Consider the following 19,427-nt stretch of genomic DNA (forward strand, 5'->3'; position numbering starts at 1 on the left):
TTCATATGCTCAAGTGATCACTGGCATAATGACAGTATTGTATGAAGAATTAAATAGACAAGCTCTGAACAGCTACGGGAATTGTTATAATGACATCAGTGTAGAAGGAGCTTATTGCTAGGGTTGAATAGTGGGGCTCTCTTCCTGGGCACTAACCTTTCTCCCTATTAATTCTTTGACATGGAAGGAATTAATAAGATTCCCACAGAATAGCTTCTTTATATGGCTTTAGGAGCTTAATTAGAATAAAAGAAACAGTATTATCCCTAAAGCTACTTGGTTGCTGTTGGCCTTACAATAGAACTTCTGCCTAAAATGTCCCCGTCTCCTGATTCACTTCCTGCTATAAACTTCGCAAAACAATAGACATTTCACAGAAGATATATAGTCCTGCATTTCATCAGCAGAACTTGTCAGGCAGAGCTCATTTGTCTGTAGTAAAGGAAGGGCTTTACTCTGTCATTATAAACTAGTGCTGTTTCTGAAGTATTTACTGTTCAGTTTACTTAGGTGGAGAAACCAGAAGACAGCTTAGGTTTTGTGCCCGCTTTATTGCAATGGCTCGCTCAAGCCTTCAGGTCACTGGGAAGGGCTCCATGCCGTCTGGGGCATAGGTATCAAAATATAACACTGGTATCCATAGCTAGTTATGCTAACCTGTCGGGTTCTTTAGCAAAAGCAAACAAAAACTTTACTCCTGTATTCCCTGCAGAAAATAAATTAGTGTAGTTGGGAAAAGCTGACTTAGCCATAATTATGTTAAAAATTCAATTATTAAGAGGAAATGGGAACATGAATGAGTATCTTGGAAAAAACTGATTGTTTTTACTGAATACTAGGAAGTTGTTTGTGCTAGACAATATTTTTTCCACTTTCTTTAAGTTGCCATCAAATCTTAGGCAAGCTTAAAGAAACTCTCCATACTTGAAGCAGTCCGTAGCCAGAACTTCCCGACATAGAGATATCTTTACCATTGACAGTCTTCTGTGCTTTATTCTTAAATTTTGTACCTATTAAAAGCATATCATTCACATCTGAGATAATCATAGACAATTGTTGTGAAATAGAAAACTTTGGACAGTACGAAATACTGATTTAAAACATCAATGTGAAAAACAATGAGATAATAAATAATACATCAGACAAGAACATGTCTTTTATGTGAAAAGTTCTTTCCCAGTGAAAGCTGAGCACTGAAACAGTGAAATTCATTGATTTGAGTTGAATTAAATCTAATATTCTGAAATTCTGTGTCATTGGTTGGCATATATAATCACTAATGGCATTACATTTGCAATCAAAATATGGTTTAGGATTTAAATTTAGATTGAAAGTGTAAATAAAGAAATAAATATAACACCTGGACTTTCTTAGCTAGAGAGAGACATTCTGAAGAGAATGCTGAAATGTTATTGCAGAAGTCAAGAAACACCAATAAAATTTCCACTGAGTGAAGCTGAGACAGAATTTCTTTATAGAGAAAGTATTAGTGCTTAAAAGGACACATGGAATTTCTGAGGACAGCAGAAGACACAAGAAGCATATTTAAAAATAGATTGTTAAAAGTAAAAATAACCGTGGGATACTTATCTAAAATGAGAGAGGATTTTAAAATTTTTTTCCCCAGATACTTCCTGTCCTGTTCTGTTCCTAAGTCTAATGCTCACCAGTGGGGCTGCATAGACTGTTAGCCTTTCTTCCAAGAAAAAAGACTGAGATGATCTTTCCCAGGATGTCACACGCAGAACATAACAGAAAATGTTCAGAGAATTTTAATACTTAGGAAAAAAAATCAAAATACTAAAATCAAAATGATTAAAATGTTTAAAGTATGATTCACTATATCGGTAAATTATTTATGGCATCATAATTGTGTCATCATGCTGGGAGCGTGCGTAACTGATGATAGATATAATTAAACCAGTAATCTCTTATAATTCACTGCAAGAAAAACTCAGTGTATGAATATGCATAAAGATAATTTACATTCTATAAATTGAAAAAATAGTACTTTATTAACCACTGAGGTATATTTCCCCAAGCAGTTTTTCAAGTACATATATGTATGTATTCAGTGCATGTGGCCTCAAGCCTGTGTGTATTTACACATACATTAAACTGTGTTACTACAAGTAACGAAGTCAAATTACTGCACCAGCATGTGTATTAACCCCAATGCAGACAAATTCTGCCTTCATGTACAGAGGTAATTAACAGGAAGATAAATCATGTTGATCCAAAAAGTAGACTAAGACAAGACTAATAATGTTGCTTCAGAATTGTTTCAGACGGTACACTTGGAAAAGGGGGAAAAAAATTAGAAATAAATATGTATTTTTAAAATTGTAACAGATGTTATTGTCTTACTGTCTTTCAAAGGTGTCTAAGCATTTTTCATCTAAATGTAAAAAGCACATGAAACATCTTGCAACCAGAGGAGAATATTCAGCAGCCTGAAAACACTATTTCCTGAAGTGGTGAGTTGAGAAACCTCCAGCTATTAAACTAAAATGTTCATATAAATTTCCTTTTGGTGAATTTTCTTTTTTCCAATTGATAGTCCTGCCTTTACCTTTTTATGTTTAAAACTGTAATTTCATAGCATTTATAAAGATGTTTCATGGCATTCATCAATATGTTAATGAAGATGTTTAAGTGAAAAGTTGCAAACCACAATTGTTACTTTTCAAGTTGTATTAAAATCTGAATCCAGTTGTTAGTACCAAAATGCTGTGTAAATTGCTCATTTCTGATCACTCTCCATCCCCTTGGAAGGGCAGAACCAGTTCAAGTTCCATACGAAGAGGACTCCCAGAACACCACCACTGCCTTTGTGCTATGACACAAGGGCTAAATTTACTGTACTTATATGTGTGTGTGTATATATATTTAAAAAATTATATAGTATAGTAAATATAGATATGTAAATATGGTAAAATTTATGTAAATATAGTAGTAAAAGGTATACAATGTATACACAAACACACTATAATTAATATATATAAAATATGCAAGCAGAACAGGGCCCAGCGAAGTCCATGCATAGGAATAGCTTAAAGAATAAGGCACTATCTTCCTTATTATTAAAAGACCAATAGTTTTTGCAACCAGACTGTGGGCGTGACCGCACATCTCTTGCTTTGTTTACAGTCATTGCCCCCATACTGGCCTAATACAAGAATGTGAGCCCTGATTTTCACAGGTGGTAGCATGTATGTGATTGGCACCATTTTTGTGCACAGTGAAGTGATTTTTGGGGCACAAGGACGTATCCAATCAACACTGTGTGGAATAGTTGGGCTTTTTTTTTTTTTTTTTTTTTGTGTCAGTTCACCACCGGCTGTAGGTTGAACTTCTGTCCTCAACAAAAACGGAACTCCCGTTCATCACAGTATGAACTTCGTTCTACCAGGGAGCGCTGACTTACACTGAATTCCTGTTCTGTTTCTTCAATCTTTGAACAAGTTTGAGCATTATTTGACCATACAAAGAGAAGAATGACTGTTTTGATGTTGAGGTTGAAGAAAGTCTAAGTGTTCTGGCAGGGAGGATTTCCAGCGCTGACAATGCTCTAGGCAAAACGGAAGTTTGATTCGTGTCCATACAGAAAGAGCTGTATTTACAATTATATATATCACTTGTAATCTCCTGTAAAGAGAGCTGGTTTGTGCAAAGCCTGATCTCCTACTTAATGAGACAGACTGTGTGGAAAACTAAAGCACATCTGTGGTCAGAAGTGAGAGAAGAAACAATACATTTCAACATTTCTCCTCTCAAACGTGAACTTTTAACTTTCAAGACAGGAGAGAGAAGGAGATTAGGGAAGGGAGAAATCACATTCCATCTGAGGAAGCTTATCAACCTGACCAAATTTCCCAGTAATGTTAACTGCAATTAATTCAAATCAATTTTTTAAGGCCGTTTCTTCAGAAAGTAAAATTCACCCCAGTGCTACGGGCTTCCAGTCCTACAGAACTAATCTGAATTCCCAGCGAACTTAAAACTCCTTAAGTTAATGAGTCACGCACTTAGCGATGGAGCACAGGAAAACTTGGCGTCTCTCCCGGTGATACGCAGGCTTGCATAAGAAACGTGGCCAAGAGGAAAGTTCTGCTCGGGATTGCTCCGCAGCCCGATCCAGCAATCCAGAGCTCCCGCTGCCCTCTAACCGGGCTGTCCGCCGGGACAACGCTGGAGGCCGGCGAGCAGCTGGGGAGGGAAATGCTGACATTGGTAGGGGACGAGGCAAAGGCTTGAAGGGACCAAGTAAGGTTACCGAGATGGCTGCTGCTGGGAACCTGAAACGATCCTACGCCTAAAACAAATAAGTCTGAAAGACAGGCGAGGGCTGGGGGCCAGTTCTGCCCGAAACCGCTCCGGTACGGCGCACGGAGGTTTAACCACCGCAGCAGTGCGGCTGCAGAGGTGCCGCTGCCCTTGAGCCGCCCGTGTGCAGCGCCGCTGGCAGCCGAGCCCGCGGGCCCCGCGGCGCCCCCAGCCCGGCGCGGCTGCGGCCGGGGCGACGCCGAACGGCGGCGGGACCCGCGGGGGCACCCGGCCCCTCGCTGCCGCCGGGCGCGCAGAGCCCCTCTGGCTTTTCGGGGTCCCTCTGCCCCGCCAAAGCGCGCTGCGGGGAACAAAACCCTCTGCTCCGTCACGGCCCCCCGCAGTGGAAGCGGGACGTAGATGCGATGTTTTCATTCACGTCGCGCCCCGCCGCGTTCCTGTCAGCGGTTCCGACCCCGCACACGGCGGCTGGTCCCTGGGCAGGCCGGGCGGGGCAGCCGCGGGGGGGTAGTCGCTGGCCCCGGCGCGCCGCAGGGGCCGAAGCCCCCCGAACCGGGGCTCTGCCGCGGGCAGACGCGCGGCGCTAACGGCCTCCGACGGGCAACACCGCCCCGCGCCCCCGCCACCCACCAGCTACCTTTGCCCCCGCCGCCCCTTCCAGCCCTGGACTAGGAAGCTGCGTTAACTGGCAGTGGCGGAGAGCCAATGGGAGGCGGAGGGGCGGGAGCCTGGTCTTCGCCTTCTCCCAATCGGGAGGCGGCTGGGCGTCCGCCAATGGGAGGGGCGGGGGAGGCGGGAGGGCGGCAGTCGGTGCGGTGGCGAGCGGGGCGCTGGGCTCGGCTCGCGTTCCTCCGCGCTCTCTCGCCGTCTCATCAGCCCCCTCTCTCCTTCGCTGCCGGCGGGCACAGGAGACGGGCGCTCCCCGGCACTTCAGGTGAGGGCGGCCCTACCCCCAGGGAGAGGCTTGAGGTGGAGGCCGGGGCTGAGATCCCCGTCGGAGCCTTTTTAGTTTGGGGGGGGGGGCGGCGCTGAACGGCGGGCGGCGGGGTCCCACCGGCGGGCGCGGGGAGCGCGGCTGTTCCAGCCGTCGCGCCTGGGCCGGCGCTGCCCGTGCCCCGTGGCGGGGTCAGGCCGCGCGGGGCGGGGCGGGTGCCGTGCCGTGCCGTGCGGGCCCCGTTGGGTGCCGGTGGGGCTCGGTGCCCCAGCGGTGAGGCGGCGGGCGGGCGTGACAGCGCCGAGGCGCGGCGGCGGCGCGGAGGGGCGGCGGGCGGAGGGCTGGGAGCGGGGGCCGGGGCGCGGGCCTGCCGCCCCCCGCTGTGCTGCGGTGCCGCCCGGCCCGGCGGGCGCGGGGAAGGTGAAGCTCTCCTTGCACGGCGCCCGGCGGGGAAGGGCAGGGCCGGGGCTGGCGGGGGATGACGACACTGGCTGCGGGAGGCTCGGTTCCTGTAGGAGGGGAGAGCTGGCTGCTCGGGGAAGTTTAGTGACCCGCTCGGGGGTGGTGACGGCTTTGGTTTTGGGCAGGGAGGGAAAGGGGGCGAGGAGGGAGACCTGAAGGCGAGCGATTGCGGTTTTCCTCCCGGCTTTGAGATCTGGCCGGCCTGGGTGGCGGCAGGTAGCGATGCTGGTGCGGTGGGGAGGGGGTGTTACTGCCGGGGAGGGGGCGGTTTAGCCGGCTCGCAGCCTCCCGAGGACGGGCAGTGACCCAGCTCAGTCGGGCTTCTTGGTCCTGCCATTGCCGCCTTCTCTCCTGACTTTCCCTTTTTTGGCTCGCGGCAAGTCTCCTCACCTCCCAGGCTGGAGCGGCAGTGTGAGGGACAGAAGTCTCTTTATGTGCATCGAAGCTACCTGGTTGGAGGAGGACGGGGTATTTAGTGTCTGCCTGGCTCGCAGTACCCATCTTTCCCAGCTGCCTGGCAGTCCCTGGTTGGAGTGACTCAGTAGCTGATAGACTCGGTCGTCTGAGCCTCCTCCATCCTTTTGCCCTGGCAGTAAAGGAAGCCAGAAAGGTGTGAGTGGCATATGCTGGCATTTGTAAACCAAACGCTTGAAAACTAAATGTAATCTTACCGTTTAAATGTTCAGTTTTCTTGGTAGCCATTCTTGATCAAAACTGTAGGTTAGTTAAGACAATTTAAAACAAGTACACCACTGCTCACATTTCCTGTACTTATTTCAGTAAGTTTGATCATTTTTATGTGACCCACACTGGGGTAAAAAAACGAGCCTTCAGATGTGCTAGACACTTGTTTTCTTGCGTTGCACTCGACCACCTCACAACAGACTGCTTGAAAGCTTGCCATAAAGCTGTTTTCTCTTGCTGTAGGGGGGATTTTCGCCCTTCTGCTAATTTGGATTTAATTCCAGAGTTTGTTCAGCCCTTCTCTAAAGACAAAACCTTTCCACAACTTTGGAAAGGTAAAAACATTAACAGTGCGTTATTATAATAGTCATAGTGAAGACTGCGTTATGTAAGCAGCTAAGTTTTCATTCTGATTTTAGTGCAACAGAAAGATCATTCTTGTATGGCTGTGATGAGACCAACAGAAAAATACTGGTTCATTGCTTTCTTGGGTTGGGTGGGGGGCAACAGGGGAAAGACTTGTATTTCTGCTTAAAGGTGAGAGGTGACTAAGTTAGCTAACTGTATTTCAGATGGGCAAGACTTCTTAATTGTGTTTTTAACTAGTAAGGGTATTAGCACTGCAGGGTAGTACCTGCCTGAAATTATATTTTGTCAAACTTGCAGTTTGCCTTCAAAGATGGTAGAGTTATATTCTGCCAATTATGGCTGAATCAGATTAAACAGTACTGTGTATTAGTACACGGGGCATGTCTGATTAGCATGATGCAGCATCATTTTAGAGATCTTTGCTCATACTATACCACAGCTTAGGTATGGTAAGCAGGAGCAGAGTGCAGGGGCTACCTCATCCTCTGTAGTGTTAACCTTGGCGTGGCTGTTCAGTGTTCAAGTGCCCCAGACTCCCCTTGTGTACATAGTTTACAGTTCTAGAGTTGGTTTCTTTGGCTCAGGGTCTGAGTGTTGTGCAGTGCCATATTAGAATAAAAGTTAAAAATGGCCCTGGATGTTAAACTGCATACCACACATCAAGCAACAATATCAGTGTTAAAAGGATGATACATAGCACAGTTGTAATTAGCGATGAAATAATTTATCAATGGTTGATGGGCAAAACTGTTTTGGAGTATTTTTTTTACTGATTTTTTTTTTTAAATTTTGAAGACTGTACTGCAAGCAGATGCAGTAGTTTAATATTGAGGTGACAAATTAGATAGCATTTATGATTGCTGGACTTGCTGTTAGCTGTGTGCATCTTTGTGGATGGTCTTAAGTGTTCTTTAACTTTTTTTTTTTAACTGTCACAGGTTTGTGAAAGTTTCTGTAATCCACAAGTCGCCTCTGCAACAAAACCTTCATTTTACTTTGTAGTGTGTATTGTATGTTTCTATTTTTTTCTTATATTCCTTTAGTATTTGAAATACCATTATACTAATATGGCTTTCTGACTTTGCAGTGATACTCTGTGCAACATTTTGATCTATGAATGTTTGTAAGTAATACTTATAGAAAATACCTAGATGATACATTTTTCTAACGGGTGGATGTCTGCTTTTTATTGTTGTGTTGGGGCACTTGAATGTTGGTCTGAAAATCAGTTTGAAAAACAATTCTGAACCTGTGATTTTTACCAGGTGATGTGTTTGGGTGATTTAGTGTTAGGCATGAGAAATTTTGTTCTTGCATTCTGCTTATTTAGCTTATTGCGTACCTTTTCCTTCTGTAGAGCTGAGCTACTCATGTCCTTATGACGGGTCTGTGCTTCCCTGATTGTGGTTAAAATGAGCCTAAAGGTTACTGTGACTTGAACTGGTAGCCTGTAAATGCAGGACAAGAGACTTCTGATTTTGGCAAAGGATAAAATGCTTAGTGGTGCTGCTAGCTAAGAATTGCCTGTGCTTGTATGAATCTGTGGGAGTAATACAAATTAGCTAAAAGGTAGCTTTCTGCTTCTGAGACCATGCACAGTTTTCTCTATGTGGGAGCAGCAGGTCCCAGAAAAAGTTGCATCTTCTCATATGGTAAGACAGGAGAACGGTAGATGCAGATTGAAGGTTTTTTAAAAATAAATTTGTTTAAACATGCATGTAAACTAATACATTGCAAGTAGGGTTTTGTTGGTTCTTGGGGTCTCTGCTTTTTAAAAGAAATTCTAAGATTGAATGACTTCCTCATTGCCTGAGACCTAGAGTGGAGTCTCTAGTGCTTGAATTGAAGACTAGTCTGTGAGATGAAGAACTTTTTTTGTAACATAGGATTTAATTCAAATTTTCTTAATCCATAAAACTTCAAGAAGTGATGTTGTTCCTTTCAAATAAACCTAGTTACCGATTTTTGGCTTGACTTAATGTGATGATGAATTGTTCTCAGGACATGAAAAGGAAGAAAGCAGGAAATAACAGTGATGTAACTGTACTGAGATAAACCAAGCTACTAAGTGTTCCGAGTCTGTGGTTGAATAGAATGGTGTCCTTAATGTGAATGTTACCTGGCTGGTTGGCTCACTGGGGTTGGGAAGAATAACCTGTAGTTGGTAGTAAAAAGGCTGTTGTATCCTGGGGTTGGTTTACAGCCTACAGTCATGGTTGAATTTGTCATGAGACTTGAATGTTGTTCCTTTATGTGCTATCCTGCAAGGTACCTTGCCTTGGGGGAAGGGAACAGTCAAAATTTCTGTAATGTTTTTTGTCTAGAGTCTACCTTGATACGTGCTCCTTGGAGTATGAGTGATTCTGCTTGGGCCACTGTGAACTGGTGTGCATTGGTAGAGTCCTGTGAATCTTGGTGGACAGGATGTGTCAATATTTGAGAAGGTACCCAGCCCTAATTAGCAAATAGGGATAGAGCTAGCATGGGTATTGCAACTCTGGACAGTAATGAGCTCTGAAGCAAAAAGAAAATGTGTCAAAGGCTTTGAGTGGTGTAGTTTGGTTCAACTTCTTAGAATATGCAAATATTTAAAAACTGTTCTGACTTACACAACACGTTGTAAATATTTTGACAGTGTTGCAAACATGTATTTTCCATTGTTTGTTTTTGGGCCAATGCATATTACTAACCCTTTTTGCTTGTGTTGTTTAGGACTCTGCTGTAAGCTAAGAATTAATTCCAAGGCATCTACAGACTAAAGATTCTAAACAAACTTCTTTGCCTTTTATCATGTACTTTAGACCAGTGGAATAACAAACCAGACTACAATACAACAGCGAAAATAGTGAGGATAAGAACAGTCTGTCAAATCATATTATTAAATATATTTTTTCCGACAGTTTTACTGAAATGAAAAAGGGTGGATTTGATGTAATCTTTTGACATAAATTTACAGATACGACATAGTAGTTGCCCGGAGAATGGGTGCCACACAGGTTTTAAGTGACTCTGTGAACTCAGAGGAGTTGACAAATATGTGTTTTAAATATCTTCTCATGCCTGTTGTGATTTATGATGTATCACAGAATTGTGATGTACTTGCAACCTCTTAGCTTTTGATTATGAAGTAGTGGGTTGTTTACTAATACTAAAACTGAAAGACTCTTCTTGTAATCCTCATTGTGAAGTATCTTTTTGCAGAAGTGTGATATTCTTTCTGTCTTATTATTGTCTTTGTACATGAGTAGCACAAATAAGACTCATAAATCTGATTTTTATGTGTGATAGTAAGTTAATCTCCCCCACATATCAGCCTGATGCATTTCCAGCTGGTGATTGTAACAACAAAAGGTGTGTATTGACTGAGCTCTGAGCGGCAGGGGGACATCAAATGGGGGTTGCAGTCAGTTCATCACACTGTTGTCTCTGCATTTGTCTGTGCCACTCCTTCCTCATCAGGGGGAAGATTCCTCACACCCTTCCCCTGCTCCAGTGTGGGCTCCCTCCCACAGGAGACAGTTCTCCATGAACTTTGCCAGCGTGAGTCCTTCCCACAGGCTGCAGTTCTTCACAAACTGCTCCAGCGTGGGCCCCTTCCATGGGATGCTGTCCTTCAGGAACAGGCTGCCCCAATGTGGGTCCCCCATGGAGTCACAAGTCCTGCCAGCAAACCTGCTCCAGCACGGGCCCCTCTCTCCATGGGTCCACAGGTCCTGTGAGGAGCCTGCTCCAGCGTGGGCTTCCCATGAGGTCACAGCCTCCTTCGGGCATCCACCTGCTCTGGTGTGGAGTCCTCCATGGGCTGCAGGTGGATAACTGCTCCACTGTTAGCCTCCATGGGCTACAGGGGAATCTTTGCTTCGGAGCCTGGACCACCTCCTCTCCCTCCTCCTGCATCGACCTGGGTGTCTGCAGGGCTGTTGCTCATGCATGTTCTCACTTCTCTGTCTCAACTGCTGTTGCACAGCAGTTTTTCCCCCCTTCTTAAATATGAGAGAGGCGCTGCTACTGTTGCTGACAGGCTCACCCTTGGCCAGTGGTGGGTCCATCTTGGAGCCAGCTGACATTGGCTCCATCGGACATGGGGGAATCTTCTACCAGCTTCTCACAGAATCCACCCCTGTAGCACTCCTCCTGGCTACCAAAACCTTGCCATGCAAACCAAATAAATACATGGCCTAACAGTGTATTATACCAGAAGTCATGCCTTTTGGTTTAATGCATGCAATGATTTGACGCAGGTGTTTTTTTAAGGTGTAATGAGATGTACCCTGCTCATGTTGTCTCCAGGATATGTAAACTTAATTGCAAATTTGGAATTTACTTCCTATTCTTTCTTACCTTTTTTTTTTTTGTAATTTTGGATACATCCTCAGGAGTGTGTTTTAGAGATAGCTTTAATGAATAGGCAGTTTTTAATCAGTGGATTGTGCACTGACATTCTATAGACATGTAAAGAGATGATCTTTCATGCAAACAGATTTTAATTGCTACTACTCTTAAAATGTTAAATTAGTTTGATTATCCAGTTGCTAATAGTACATAGTACAAATGCAAAAGAATGATTAATAGATTTTTAATACAGAAAGGAGCCATTTGTAATCATCTGGTCTTACCTGAAAGAGACAAACCATAGGATTTCTGTGAACGAATACCTGTTAGAATCTGATATAGCCACAAAGAAAACTTCCTGTTTAGAAAGAATGGATGTAGAGTCCACCACAACCCTGTTAGTTGCCTAGCTGGCTAATTAGTCCTGCCGTCTTTTAACACGCTACTCTTTCTGATAGATCCTTATAGCTGCCTACCTCATAGTACTTTGTTTATATCCTGCAATTCATGGAGCACATTCAACTGAGTATTCCTCTCCATTTCAGTATTCTTCAAACTTAATATATTGGGCTATCTTCACGAGATAGGAATAATTAACTTTGGTTTGGTGCAGCCCAGTGTGAATTCCAAATTAGCGTCTTTAGCTTGTGCCTATTTTGGCAAACAATCCAAATAGGTTTATCAGCACTGGATTCTCTGTTATTTACTGTTTCCTCAGGCTTTTTCTTAAATTGGCTGTGCAGTAGCTCAGTCATGATTCCTGATCTTTTTTGAGGTCACTGATAATAATGGTAAATGGCTTAGTTGTAGCTTGGTGGACACATCCTGCTTTGTAATATTTCTTGACTCTGTATTTTGAGAGCTTGAAATAAATGTAATATCAGATTGAGCATGTATCATTCTCTTTCTTAATCCAAATACCTTGTCATAGTAAGTTGAAAGCTGTGTTGAAACTTAGGTCTTCAGCATAGTTGTTATCACTCAGGACAGTGACCTCATAAAAAGGATGCTGTTAAGCTGGTTGCATTGATTTTTCTTTTTACCTATGTAATAATAATTATCAACTTTTTATGCCCAAATGGAATCTTACTTGTTCCATTTTAATTTACTTTCTTTGGTAAACTAACCTTTTAAATGCTTTAACCCTTTTAAAATGCATATGTGATAGCAGGTTTTCTCTAGCTTTCTGGAACTTGCCCATTATTCAGAACTTCTTAAAAGTTCATGACTTAGAACCTCCCAACTTGTGTTTTAAAATTCTTGAACAAAACCTAATTTGGACATGCTTGTTTGCACTCATAAGCCCTTTTGACTTCTAATTTGATGGCTAATAATCATCACTCAGGTATGATCTTTTGTCAGCATTCATAGATCATCTGCCACTGTTAACTCCATTAAAGTGTATCATACCTTATGAATGATAGCACTGTTGCTAAGTTTGTTATTATAAGGACAATAAAGGAGCTTTAAATATATTTGAGGTCTACCACTACACCCGTTTCTGTGTTCTTTCTGCTGTCTTTCGTTATTCCTAGCTTTCTTTACATTTGTAACTATGAACTTCCCCTCTTTCCCACTTCACATACAGCTATTTCTGTAGCTAATGTGTTTTTTCTTCTGATGCAGCCCTGGGCACAGCTATTAAAAAAATCTGTGTGATTGATTCCCAGTGATTCTTGCATGATAAAGTAATATTATTTTATTGGATTGCCAAATCTTGAGTGTACTCAGTTGAAGCTGGAAATGGTCTGAGTCAACTCAGGACTGCTACACTTCTCTTACTTCTGTCATCCATTCTCTTTTGAGGTATGGCATACGTGGAGTTCCTTCGTGTTGAATGCAACATGCTCTTTGAGTTAGGACATTGTCACCTATAATGTGTGTTAAAGAATTGGGAAAGTGAAACATGGAATGTAAGTCAGTGGGCCCAAAGGTGCTCTTCACACAGCAGCTCATTGCAGAAGCAGCTGACTGTGCTGTGTTGTTCAGTGCTTTAGTGGTCTCTGCTAGACAGCAGTTGGTGCCCATGTGGTGCATGAGCTATTGGAAGATGTTCCAGAATGTCTGTGCAGTGTTAGTGTTCCTTAAAGTTGGTAATAATTCAAACTAGTAATGAATATTACGCAGAAGTGTCACCAGTCCTTTCGGGACTACTTATCCTCTCTACCTACATTATAACTACTTACAAACTGTTCAATCGTGTGACTTGTACAGTGAGGTTTCAGTGATATTAAATGGGCTTGATTTATGTTCCCAAATGCAAAAAATCTAATCTCTTACTTGTGTGCTTACCACATACACGTAAACAATGAAATCATCTTTTTGCCTGTCTTTCGGGGTCTTAGACTTTCTGAAAAGTATCTTGTGTTGTATGTTTACTTGCTTACTCACTTTGTGAGCATAACATCTTGTAACTCATTAAACTAGCTCAGAAGCTTGTTGCCACTTCTCCTCAGAGTGATAAGGCAAATAACTTCAAAACCAGTGACAGCCTGTGCTGCTGCTGCAACAGGAAATCAGGTTCTTTCCCTGGTGCCCAGCTGTTTGTTCTTGCTACATGCTCTGTGTTGGCTCTGTTTATGTGACTGTGACCAGAGTTGCTTCCCTGGTCCAGCAAGAAATTTTTTGGTTTTGGTAACTTTCAGCTGGGTAAAGCTTAGTATCTGGCTTCCGAAATAGAATCAAAGGCATAAGGATGGGTCAGGAGGAATGCCTGGGGATGTGAGTGAAAACTAGGTAAATCTGTGTCAGCAGAACAAATTCATACCATAATAAAGTGATCAGGCTAGGTATTGAGATGAGCAGGACAGTTAATAATTTCTATAAAGTTGAGCTGTAAGGTGAATGTTGAATGTAAACAAGTCTTTCTGTAAGTGCTTTTATAATCCCATGTATGCCAAAGATGGTCAGGATGTAATGAAGTATGGAAAATGGAGTGCATATAAATGCAACATCCTAGCAGCTGAAGCTGTGCAGTGTGAGCTGCTGAAATACACCTGAGAGAGATTTAATACATTGCCTAGAGGCTGTACACTTAAACTGTTACAATTAAGGGAATTGAAGATGAGCTTAAACTTGGGTTTCTTGATTTTTACCAATTTCAAATGCACGGCTGAACAGGTAATAAGTATCAAATTATCCTGAATTAATAAACTTAAAGATAAACTTGCTATTTTTTCTTGATTTTTTGCTTAAAATATTTTAGTGTGGAAGGACCAGAAGACAGAATTGAAGTACTTCTCCAATTTGAACAAGTTCCAGGTAGAAAGGAGCCAAAAGTCTTTGCCTTTTGACTTCTAGAATACTCACTTGTAAGTCACGCTGATATAAATATTTCATTATATAAGAATATATGTATTTTTTTAAAAAAGCGAATGCTAAATAATTTTTTGAAACTTCAAGCAGAAGATTTAATCTGTTAATACTTGATTGTTAAATCAGGTTTTGAAGAACTAGCTTTGAATTCCAGCTCAATACTTAATTTCCAAAATTGGTTCAATCTTGTGGCAAGAATAATTTTTTTTTTAAGAATTTTTTTGTTTGTTTAAAACAAGGGAAAAATCAAGGTATACACAAAACCCCATGCCAACTCTCTTGTTTTCTATACTGGAAAAAGTGCTTCCCTGCCTTATTGTAAGCTGTTTGGGTTTTGGGTTGGTTTTTTTTTTTTTTTAGTTTTTTTGTTCTTATTTTTGTGGGAGGGAAAAAAAAAATTGAATAGAATTAGTTTGATCCTCCTGTTACTTTTGTTCTGTGGGACTGCCCAGTCTGCTGTCTTGGTTATTCTCAGCAAGTGCTGTTCCACCTGATGTTTTCTTGAAGCAGGTGCACAGATTGGCTAGCAGAGAACATCTTTCCAAGCAAGCAAACTGAGCAGTATTGCAGAACACTTTGAGCTTTTGTTTAGTTGTTCTCAGCACTGGGAAAGATGAAAGTTCATTCACTTGATATCATGAACGTCTTGTCTGTTCATTGAAGTAGGACTAAATCCATTATTTCTGTTCCTGAACACAAATTTGAGATGAAAGGACAGTCCATAATTTCAAAGGATGTGTATGTGAACCTTAGAACTGATATGAAATGAGGTTTGAATTTGGTTAATAAATCCTTTGTCCAAAATAGCATATAAGCAGCTGCTTCTGCTTTGGCTTGTAGTATATCTGCATCAAAGAACAATATGTGGGTCTAGCCTGTATCTAATTACTATATTTTTAGCACTTGGTTTAGATCAGGCTATTACATAGTTTCTTGTAGAATGTAAATCCTGTGAGTTGGTTGAGTATCATGAATAAAATCTGTGCTGTGCAATTTTAATCGTTGTCAAGTCAGTAACAAGCAGTTCAGTAACTGACACATGCAAATAGATAAAACAAATATACATGAACTGTGGATTTATTTTAGGTTATGCAAGACTACCTATAGCTCCTTTGCTTTAGATTTTGATCGGTCTAATAAAATGTGATGTAGTCTCACTTCCTCCAAAAATCCAGTTAGCTGGGTTTTTTTAGTAGCCCTGTGGAAAAAATAAAACTGCAATTGAAGATCTTTGATATTTCTGCCCATTTTCCTTCCTCCCCTTTCTTGCAGAAGAGACTACATAGGAGGCACCTTTGCTTCTATGTGTTATTAGGTATTGCAGAAACACTTACGTACTTAAGGACAAACTGTGCTAAATTTAGCATGTAATGCCTATCAATATATTGCTGAACAAAATCACTAGTTTTATGCTAATAGCGTTAAGAGTTTTTATGCTGTTTCCAAGAGATCTTACTGCATATCAGGGAAATATGTAAGAGTTGAACAAGTTTTGATGTTTTCAGGTACATCTAAAGGAATGTTGGTTGTGCAATTCTATGTATTTTTGCATTTGCAGTGTTTATGTACTTTCATACATATGGATAAAATACTACACTTTTTGAATGAATAATGCTGTCCTGGTATGATTGATGTCTAGTGAGATTATTTTTCTGAGTGGTGAATAACGTTAATAGTGAAAACAAAACCTGAAGTTTATAGAGTTTCTATGAGATTTTTAATTTTCAGGCTTCTGTAAAGTATTTGATTTGGGTAGCATATTCACTAGAACGCAGTTTATTAGGTAGGAAAAATACTGTGAAAAGTTGAGCAAATTGACTTTTTAAAGCTGAAGATTTTACAAACTTGCTTCTCTAAAAATGTGTTTTGAATTTGTCAAGGAAAAATGTATCACATGAATCCTTCAATTTTTATTGCAGTGAACAGTTAAGAGAGCAAAGTTATAATCTCATTTCAGAAAAAAAAGATGTTTTGAAACACTTCACAATGTAACAGCAATTGACTTGGGCAGCATTTAGCGCTGCAAATGGGGAGAAGTCAGCAATGTAAAACTTAGAGCTGTTGTTAAATTGCTTTCACTGTTGTGATAGCTCTCCCAGTTTTTGTTTTGTTTTTTTTTGTGTTGGCGTTGGTTGTGTGGTGGCTTTTTTGGGTTGTTTCTTTTTTTAGTATTAGACACTTATGTGGGGCTCCTGATGGTTTGGTATGTGTGTGAATAAGGTTGTGGTTGACTCATCCCCTCAAATACAAGTAGTAGTAAAGCTATAGCTGTTACTTAGCAGTAGTCTAAAATTTCTAAACAGGGAGCACTACCTCATACCTGTTGTGGGTTAATTGTTGCCTGTCCTGTTCATTTATATAATAAATAAGAGGATGTGTGTTTTAAAATAATTACAGTCCTCCAGGAATCTCTGCATTGTTCTTCAGAGCATGGGTCTGTCTTCCAGAATGAATTAAATCTGAGCTACTTTCTCTAGTTAGGCAGCTGTGTTGGCTCATGAGAATTATTGGAATGTACAAAGAATAGCATATTGCACCTAGGCATTTACATCAGAGCCAGCGGGCAAGTTTTAAATTTGGAGTACTGCGAAAAATCTCAGTCTGGCTATAGTATCTGCCCTAAAAGAGTAAGGAATGCAAGTCACGTCTTCCCTGCGTTTTGCCATTGCCCATTTCCAAGTGCTTAACTGCTTTATGTAGCTGTGCATACTGAAAGGGATGCTGGAAATCTAACTACATAGGCTTAAAAAGACATTTTTAAATCGTTTCCTATTGGCTAACTCTCTTTATGAATGTTTTCCTCTTTTAAGAAAAAAAATAAATCATTATCTTGCATGAAAGACAAGTACAAGTAGAGATTTGGCATACATATGTCAAATGCATAAAAAGAAAATGGAACACCCTAAAGTTTTGTCTAAAGCTAGCCTACTGAAACTTGCTTCAATATTTAAGTGGGAAGTTACCTACTTAAAAACTTGTTGCTGGATTGGTTCTGATTTTGTTTAGGATTTTAAACTTGCTGTAGAATTACTGGTCATCTGTGCTAAGCTGAATGAATTCAGATGGTAACTTGCATCCAGATCCTGAAATTGTTAAATAAATTCTTGGAATATTACTGTTGAAAAACCCAAACTAGAGGACTGTAAAAGATGAGTTTAGAGATTTTCAGAATTTGCGTAAGCTTCCAGTGCCTTTAACTTACAGACAAAAGTGCTGGATTTGTACTTGCATATCTTTGACCTTGAGCCAGAAGTTTTTCACGTAGCTAAAAGAAACCTTTCTATAGCATTGCATTCTGATTAGTTTGTGTCAGTGACGTTATTATGACTTTTTTCCCACCTTTCTACCTATCCTACTTACTTTGGTGCTAGCTTCTCCTGAGTCTTACCTTACCCAGACACTAGAAAATGGACAGTGTTGCATTTTGACTTAAGTCTCAATTGGAATCATGTGGAGTTAGTAAAACAAATTTCAATGTTAATTTTGCTAGGACTTAGTCAAAGCTGTGAGTCAGCACTAAACACGTTTGAATGGCCTTCTTTGATGCTGCAGTATTTTAGGTTGAAAAAGCTATCTTTAGAAACTTATTTATTTGATGAGTGCTGTAGGGATATAGTTCATGTATTCTCATATAAGCAACCAGGGAGAACTTAGAAAAACCCTTAGGACTCTTCTGGTATCACATAACACTTCTTACATTGCAATTCTAAATTGTTCCAGTTAGTACCAGGGTTTGTTATTCAGAGCCTCAGAGTGAAGGCCAACAGAAGATTTTTGTGTCAATTACTGTAGCTTCCTTTGCAAAAAGCTCTCAAAGCTGAACTATAGGTGGATACTATATTCTAACAAATATTGACTAGACTTAGACTGGTTTATTGTCACTTGAATTCTTCAGTTTGTATAAAAATAAGCACACAAACATTTCTGAAAGAATAGTTGCCTTCCTTTCAAAGGAGTTTTAGATGCTGGTGGTAGAAATGTAAGACAAATATTTTGGATTTAGAATTTTATCTTTTTTGGGGAATGTAGTTGGGCATTGATCATTACTGACTCTGCACATTCTTGTGATTTGTGTGAAGAATTGTAATGTTGGATTGCCTGTGCTCTCAAAGCAGCATTAAGCACAAGCTCGGATAATTGAATATTTAATAATTGTGTGAGGGTAATATGAGCTGACAATGCAAATACTGAGGGGGGCAGTAATAAAGAGAACAAGCCTAGTGCCAGGGGATGTTACAATAAAAGTATATTCATATCATAAGAATTGGATCGTTATACTGGGATGTAACAAGCCCAGGACAAAGACTATGTTGTTGAGTATGTGTGTACCAAATGAGCATTCTTTCAAGCTATTATTACTTGTGTATTTGTGATTTATGTTGTGCAAGATGGACTATAATGGAAACCTGTATCATTACATGAAATAGGTATAGCTTAAATTTTCTGTGTTGTACCAGAAAAATATTATGTTACCATTAGACTTTTCTTCAGATATTAGAATTTGTAGTTCATAGGATTAGTTAAGGGCTTTGGTGGCAAGATTCAACTGTGTTGCCTTCTACTTCAGCATAAGAAAAAAATAAAAATGTACTACAATTGTGTCTGTGTCTGCAGGAGGTAAACAAGGAAATGAAATGTAACTGGCTGTGAGAATGGTGCTCTGGTGTTCGTGTTCTTGCCCTTTGGGAGCTGAATGATTGAAGATGTCTTGTGAATTGATAGATACAGATTGTAGAGTCTCCCTCACTGGAGATGTTCAAGATGTGACTGGACAGGATGCTAGATAATCTCATCCAGGCTGCCGTTCCCACAAAAGGTTAGACTAGCTGATCTTGTGAGTTCCCTTCTAACCTGTCCTGTTCTGTGATTTTGTGACTATTATGAATCGACAGATACTTAGCGGAAGTATTTCTTATGGGGCCTGATTACTGTACCAAAGTGTGGCTTTGAAGACCTACTTGACATGGGGTAGTCCAGCCTCATCAGCTCCAAGGACTTGATCTTGTTTTCAGGATCCCTGTGACCCTCACTATAATCCTCATCT

General features: G+C 41.1%; 1 protein-coding gene across 4 annotated transcripts in view; it reads left to right on the forward strand.

Annotated features, from left to right (window-relative positions):
• Positions 1-5,068: 5,068 nt before the first annotated feature.
• The window catches only part of PACSIN2 (protein kinase C and casein kinase substrate in neurons 2), a 64,202-nt gene continuing 49,843 nt past the window's right edge, over positions 5,069-19,427 (forward strand). For 3 of the 4 annotated variants that reach the window (XM_080392830.1, XM_080392833.1, XM_080392834.1), the window contains exon 1: positions 5,069-5,221. The gene's annotated coding sequence lies outside the window, so the exon portion shown is untranslated. Of the gene's footprint in view, positions 5,222-14,273; positions 14,380-19,427 lie in introns of all 4 variants that reach the window. The other variant, XM_080392831.1, reaches the window with a different exon arrangement.

This window comes from Falco punctatus (assembly GCF_963210335.1).
Source record: "Falco punctatus genome assembly, chromosome: 6".
Classification (NCBI taxonomy): domain Eukaryota; kingdom Metazoa; phylum Chordata; class Aves; order Falconiformes; family Falconidae; genus Falco; species Falco punctatus.